We start from the raw sequence: 7,032 nt of genomic DNA, 5'->3' as shown, positions 1-7,032 counted from the left end.
TGCTGAGGTGCAGGAGAGAAACAAGCTGTCAAAGGTCTCCACAAGCCTTGCAGTGGATATGGGGAGAGAATCGGGACCCCACTCGTCATTTCCACTATAATGTTTAAGCCTTTTGTCTCACTTGCTGCAGGAAAGGTACAGAGTGGTAAACAACTGCTGGGAATAAATGAGCTTGTCATGCTAAGTGTATTCCTAGAGGGGTGCTGTGCTGTCTCTTTCCTCTTTATAAGAAACAGCTGGCCCACAGTGGCTGTAGTATCTAATCCTATGATAAAAGCAGGATTCAGGTCCCCCCATCCTAACAGTGTCTCACGCTGTCTTGTTGCCTGCTGTTGATGGAGAGTACCTGTGGTTCTGCTGCAAACAGCACTCTAGCTGCTCATTGAGTTTGTTTCCATCAGCAGCTTTTGCTACCTAGGCAGGAGATGTCTCTTCAATCTGTGCCTTGGAGCCTGCTTTACGTTCTTCCCTGTTGACTCAGGTACAGCACATGTCACGAGCACAGCCCAAAGGCCAGATAGCACCAGCTGATCTGGATAGTAGCAGACTGATCCCTATGGCAGGAGCACAGAGAAAGGGATTTTAATCCTGACTAATACACTGTTTGTTTTGTTTTGTTTTCTTTTTACAGAAGATGTCTGTGAAGAATGAGGCAGTAGCATTAAGTGATTGTTTGAAGGATGAAATAATGAAAGCTACTGCCCACTGAGACAAGAGTTATTGTTTGCTGAGTAGTTTGAATACTGTAGTTTTTTTACTGTTACAGTAATAATGGGTAATTGGAGTAAAAGTAGTTGTGTTACATCTTGACGCAGTCATTAAAAAAATTAGTCTTAAAATGTACAAACTGCTGCACAGAGTTTTAACACTGCAAAACAGAAATAATTTTAGCCAGCAGGATACTCTGTATCTAAGCCAACACAACCTTTTTCTACACTGATACTCAATTTACTGGACTCCACTATTTCACGGGTACTTATGACTGATGTTTTTTCAATATCTTAGCATGAGCCCCACGGCCTTCACAAAACAGGCAAATTCTGTTCACCCTCTTTCATAGACAAAGAACTGATCCTGGAGTCCAAGCTGAGGATAGGTGCTTAGTGAGGATTTGGGTACCCTCTCCAAAATGATGATCCTGAAAGTCTGCTTAGCTGCCACCTAATGCTAAAGACAGTTAATGCCTTATAGTTAACTCATGTCTCTATTTTAATTTTGTTTTCCAGCATGAAGAGTTCTGCTTTTGCCCAGAGTGTTTCTGCCTTCACAGAGCTGAGATGGGGTGATCCCAGCTTACTTCCAAGTGAACAGAGTATCTAAGGTAAGTGTTCTCGTATCTGTGACTTCTCACACACTTTTAGCATGTGTGTTCTGATTTTGGCTGTACACACTGAATGAAAACTTTCTGTTGCAAAATTCATGCTGGCCTGGTCTGGTCCCTGGGTATTGCATAGGCAATGTGGAAAAAAAGGTGGGATTTGGAGTCCCACACCGAGACCTCAAGGCCTGAGGTTGCAGTACCTGATTTTAGCTACAAATTCATTTGTGGCTGTGCTTGTAAGAGACCTGCCTGGAGTTAAAAGGAAAGTCTTCAGAATTGTAATGAGCTTCCTGGGTCACCAGTGAAGTGAGTTAAGCAGTAGATCCATTTGTTTTCTACTTCTACATTGTGGTGCTTTGCTTCTCATGAATTCTGGCTCCAGAAGTCTTGCTGGAACCCCAAAAGTAGAGTGTGTGTGTGTGAAGTGTTTTAAGATGGACTTTTTTTTTTTCTTTTTTAAGCCCCATCATAAAAAGGATAGTGGTTTCTTATCTGTGGTAGTCTCCTCCACAATACAGCACAAAAGAAGACTTTATTCTTGCAGTTACAGGCCCTGGTCTGTGTTGCATTCCCATGTAAAACTGAAAGATCATCAGCATCAGCACTGTGTGCCCAGCATCGTTGCCTGTTTCTCACTAGATTATGTCACTAGAAAGCAGGAAAAGTGTGAGAAGGTCCCCTTCTAGAAGGGGGTTGAAAAAATGGTGACCCAGCAGGACTTTAGGTGTGTCCTGTTGTGCCCAGCAGCCCTTTCTGCTGCAGGACCAAGTCTGTGGTACGCCTGACTATTACACTGAGAAACCTTATAGAGAAAAATCTTCCACACCTCTTCCTGTCAGGTGAGATGCTGCTGGCTGCACATGTGGACATCCCCTAATGCATGCGTCTGTCCTTCACCTCATCACTTTGCTAGATGATTTTTAGAGCATTTTTTGAACCACTTGAAGTAAAAGTTAGATATTAAATCAGCTGCTGCACATACAATTTAAGAAGCTAAAAATTGCACATTTCTGCTAGTAGAATATGATCTTTTGCTATATAGACTATGATGTTTTGTGCTTTGACATGTTTTGCTTCCTGAAATACCTGACAATATGCAAAATTCTAGTATACCTCAACAGAAAAGTTGGCGATACAGATTGCGAAGGGAATGTGTAAAAGATAACTCCAAGCCATTCAGTTCTGCAGTTCCCCATCTTTCACCTCTATTCTCCCTTAGACTTGGTATTTTCACTCTGTTCTGATGTCTGCTTAAGAGAGTAACTTGAACTCTTGACTTTCTTGTTTATCTGCATGAAACTTCTGGGATTAGGGTTTGTATCTACATAGCTGTGCAGGAATGCAAGAGAAATAGCAGCCGCAGATACACATGTGCACCTTCTACTTCTTGTAGGTGTTTGGGTGCACAGTGACATTTCCAACATTAATAGATGCAAAAGTTCACGTTGGCATGGAAACATTCTTTTTTTATTGATTAATTGACATAATTGGTAATGTGAGCAGTGAGGTGTCTTCTGGGGACATCGACCCAAGTTCTCTTCATGCTGTAACTCTCTGAACTTTTAGCACACTGTGTTAAGCTCTTCACCAGAGAATTATACCCTGTTATTAATTTTTGCTGATGTTTAGCCATATGACATCTATTATATTGTTTCACTCTGTGTTGCAATAATGTACATGATTGCATTAACTTATTCACTTAGTTAAAGAAGTTGATTTCTTTTCTTCCTGTGTGTACACATTTTCAGGCTTTTTCTTACTCCCTGCTCCCTTGGGGCTTGTATTGTTTGCTCCATTTGTATGCTACTGAAATAGTTATTTTTTCCCCCTCTGATCTGGAAATGCAGAAGAAACAGTGGAGGAGATTTGCTGCAAAAGCTGTGCAAATATTCAAATAAATCAGACAGCTTCCTTGGCAAATACACTCTTGGTATTATGCATTCCTTTTTACTGAAAGATAGTGACTGAAATGTTAAGAAAACCCTCCTTTCTGTGACATTTTAAAAGATTTTTTCAGAGAATGAGCCTAATGGTGTTGAAATGTGGTACAGTAGTTATTTGAGAACACAGCCTTAGGAAAGGGCATTTCCTGGCACTGCACCATGCTTGAGATAAGAATGAAGCTCCATGTCTTTAGCAAACAGAGCCTGTGCTTAGTTTGAAGAAATGCCATGTGCATCTTCTTTAAAAAACTACTAATTACACACCATTAGAAAATAAGGACGGGACTGCTAATCAGCTGCCACTCCATATTCTATAGTGTGCCATGTTTGCAACCCTTGGAATTATTCTTTCAGCTATTTTCAGTGTTTTTTCATTAACAAGACTGTCTACTTTTCAAGTTTGTTTACTTGAATAAAAAATTGTTTTGAATTCCATTTTACTTCATGAGGTTCCTGGAAAAACAGTTTATTTTGCAGTGATTTAAATAGTCACAATTAAATTGGGTCTTATATCTCACTGTATTTTTTGCTATCAATAGAGACTGGAGTGCCTCTTCTCCAGGGCAGAGCTCCGCTCAAGTCTCATGAGCAGAGCCATAAAGGGAAATGGTCTCAATGAACAGCTCATCTTTCTTTACCTTCACAGACAGAATTAAACTTGTAAAGCTAAATCCCCTCTGGATGAAAAAGACTGGGTGAAAAAGACCTGAGAGAATGCCACAGTACCCTTGGTTACAGACTATTTAACAGTAGTGGTGGCTTGTTTCTAATTTGTAAGAGATTCTGTCTGTTTCTCCCCTCCTCCATCCCCCTTAATGTTCTTTTCTAAACACTCCTGCTATTCCCTTATAAATTCCCTTATAAATATTTAGTTGCCTAGTCTCAGGGGGCAACACAATGTCGAGAATAAAATGCTGGAGCAGAGGGGTGAGATACAGGCCACTGGCTGTTGTTCGTGATTGTCACAAAGCAGTCTTTTTTTGCTACAGATTCCTAGTCACTAAGTTAGAGAGAACTGTTTTTCCATCTTTCTCTTTTGGGGTCCACAAATAAAGAATTCTTTCTTCACGTGGTGTCATTTAGAGTTTTCATGTGAAATGGCAGTATCTGCAGCTCTGGTTCATCCTGGTTTGTGCGTTTGAGAAGTAGAAGAGATTTACTAGAAAAAATACTGTCATTTTATCATGACTCCATATCCCTCATGGTAAAGGATGGCAGTGCTTGAACTGCACAAGTCAGTTGTTTAAACAGGATTATAACCAGTAATGCTCTTTAAGGGCACAATTTACTGGACCACATGGCCATACCTGTGTAATGGAGTTAATATTTCTTTTCCTCTACCTGCTACATGGCTCTTCCTTTATGAATCACAGACATATTTGGCAAAGGGATATCTTATAAAGCATGAAAGTACTGCTTAATCACAACCAAGTTGTTGCTGCTTTCTCCATTTTCTTTCGTCATGTAACCTTGAAGTATGTGATCACTAAGAATTAACTGTTTCTGCTGTTTTTTTCTTCCTGGTTATCAAAAAATCCATTATGGAGGATTCATGCTTTGCTAGACAACCTGGCTGCTATACAGAGGTGCTCTGCAGTTGCTCCAGCTTTAAAACTGGTTCAGTGATGATCAGACCACTATTTGAGAAACTGGAATAAGCAAGGGAGGTGAAGCATTAGCCCAAGGAAGTGTATCTGTCCATCAGCAGCACTAATGTGCCTGAATGGATGTCACTAGATATTGTAACCTGTTTGTCAAAAGACATCACCTTAAGCAGGTTGAGCTTTGCAATCTACATGTTGTTTTAGTCAAATATGACTCTGATTAGGCCTATTTGCTTGGAAATACAGAAAGCAATTGGAAATAGATTTTATACTATTTGCAAATAAAATTGAGAATTGCATTGCCAGTTACCATCTCATTTTTTGACACTTTCAATCTGTAGTCCCATTCTTTCTGAGCGGAGAATGAGTTTAATTGCTCGGATTTCTTTTCCATTGTTACAGGATCGTGGAAGGCCCATAAGCCCACCAGCCTTGTTGCTCCCATTGTCCCTTTTCCCCCATGCCTGCCTCACACACTGGATTTAGAGGCAGCTTGTACATGTGCTGATAATGGATTTGCCCCTCTGTCTGGCTGATGTGATTTTTATATGACATTCTCTCTGCAACTTGTCTGACCACCCTGAGGATTAGCTGACCTGAGCATAAAGTAAAGGGCAGCTAATTCCCTCTTTTTGACTTGTTAGAGAGCACAGTTACACTAACAATCTATGCTCATTTGGAGGGGCAGGATGGCAAACAGAAATGGCATGCAGAGATTGTTATGCAGGAGTATAAAGTGGCAGAAGGCCAAGCAAGCTTGCCACAATTAATCTCTTTAGGGAAGATGCCAGCTTGAATGCTCATGTACTATCTTCCGTTTGCTGATTCATGGCTGGAATAAGTATCAGCCTTTTTCTTTTTCCTTCTGGCTGAAGGTAGTAATGAGAAGGAAAGGATACTGGCACTATCAAGAAAATAAAATGGAGCCAGATTGAATCAACATTATAAAACCACATGTGGGTTAGCCATGACACTTGCAAAGATAAACTGTTTTTCCTCTGATTTCCAGTAACCCTGCTTGGAATATGTAAATATATAAAGATTATCTGTAATTCATTTTTGTGGTTTGATTGCATACCTATGCATTAGTACATAAAAGTACATGCTTGAGATGGGGAGTTGGTTACTTGCTATGCAGTGGAGCATGGCACCATGCATGGCTGTGCCAGTGAGTAGAGTTGTACCCAGAGTCTCCTGAAAATTAAATTAAGGATGATAAATAGTACATTTGGGGTGAAGAGGGCCATACATTTTAGAGTCATTTGTGGACTGCTGAAGAGGAGGCTGGATGTTTAATGAGGTATTCTAGAGGAAGAGTGAATCCTTAACAAACAACCCAAAACATATAAGGCAACTATATTATGGAGGGGGAAATATGATGAGAAAAAAACCCCATGAGAGCACTTTGCAGATTAGGACATTATAAAGGGCTTTTAATTAAAGAAAAAAAACAAACCCAAAGCCAAAAACCATGTTAACTCATCTGAGGAAAAAGGACAGATTGCTTCATCAAAACTGTTGGCCGTGGAAGCCACTGACTACGGTGGAACAGAGATGTGATGTCTCCCTCACCCCAAAAGGAGATGGAGAACAAGAAGCTCTTTAAAGATTGTTTTTCGCCTTTGCTCCATTCCTCTAAGTGTAGAATTAACATTAGTTATAACACTAGCTTCTCCCTGCTAAAGAAGGGTAGAATAAGGTAGAGCCTCTTGGCTTTCCATGATCTGCACAGGGATGAGAGCCTGCCCTGTCCTGACCCCTCTGCTTCTTCCCTCCATACCTGGGCCTTGGATGACAGGGCAACAGCAGGGCAGGATGAAAGAGTTTCTAAAACTGCCAAACAAGGTACCACCCAAAGGTGCTTCACATCTGCTCAGGTACCTACTTGATTTTATGAGCACAGAATGAACTATTGTTAAACCAAAGAAAAAGAAGTCCCATCTGACTTGTCTTCTTAAGGATTCAGAAGACCATTTAGTACAATTATTACTAATACACTGCCAATCGATTCTGAGATAGTTGGATAAAACCAGCTGTGATGGATTCAATGTAACTGTTTAAGATGATAAATCCAACAAGGCCTGCCTAGCAAAGCTAGCACTGAACTAACATATTCTTTTTCTCCCTTAAGAATTACTTCCATTGATGGATAATCTTTGCAGAA

General features: G+C 40.4%; 1 long non-coding RNA gene across 2 annotated transcripts in view; it reads left to right on the top strand.

Moving 5' to 3' along the window:
• The first annotated feature begins 317 nt into the window (after positions 1–317).
• LOC136019580 (uncharacterized) overlaps positions 318–7,032 on the top strand; it is a 29,995-nt gene continuing 23,280 nt past the window's right edge. Inside the window, exons 1-2 of one of the 2 annotated variants that reach the window (XR_010614959.1) lie at positions 318–481; positions 1,227–1,321. This is a non-coding gene — a long non-coding RNA (uncharacterized LOC136019580). Of the gene's footprint in view, positions 482–631; positions 925–1,226; positions 1,322–7,032 lie in introns of those variants that run through there. The other variant, XR_010614960.1, reaches the window with a different exon arrangement.

Source organism: Lathamus discolor, chromosome 9 (genome assembly GCF_037157495.1).
Source record: "Lathamus discolor isolate bLatDis1 chromosome 9, bLatDis1.hap1, whole genome shotgun sequence".
Classification (NCBI taxonomy): domain Eukaryota; kingdom Metazoa; phylum Chordata; class Aves; order Psittaciformes; family Psittacidae; genus Lathamus; species Lathamus discolor.
The sequence above is the reverse complement of the archived record's forward strand: the minus strand, read 5'-3'. Positions and strand labels throughout refer to the sequence as shown.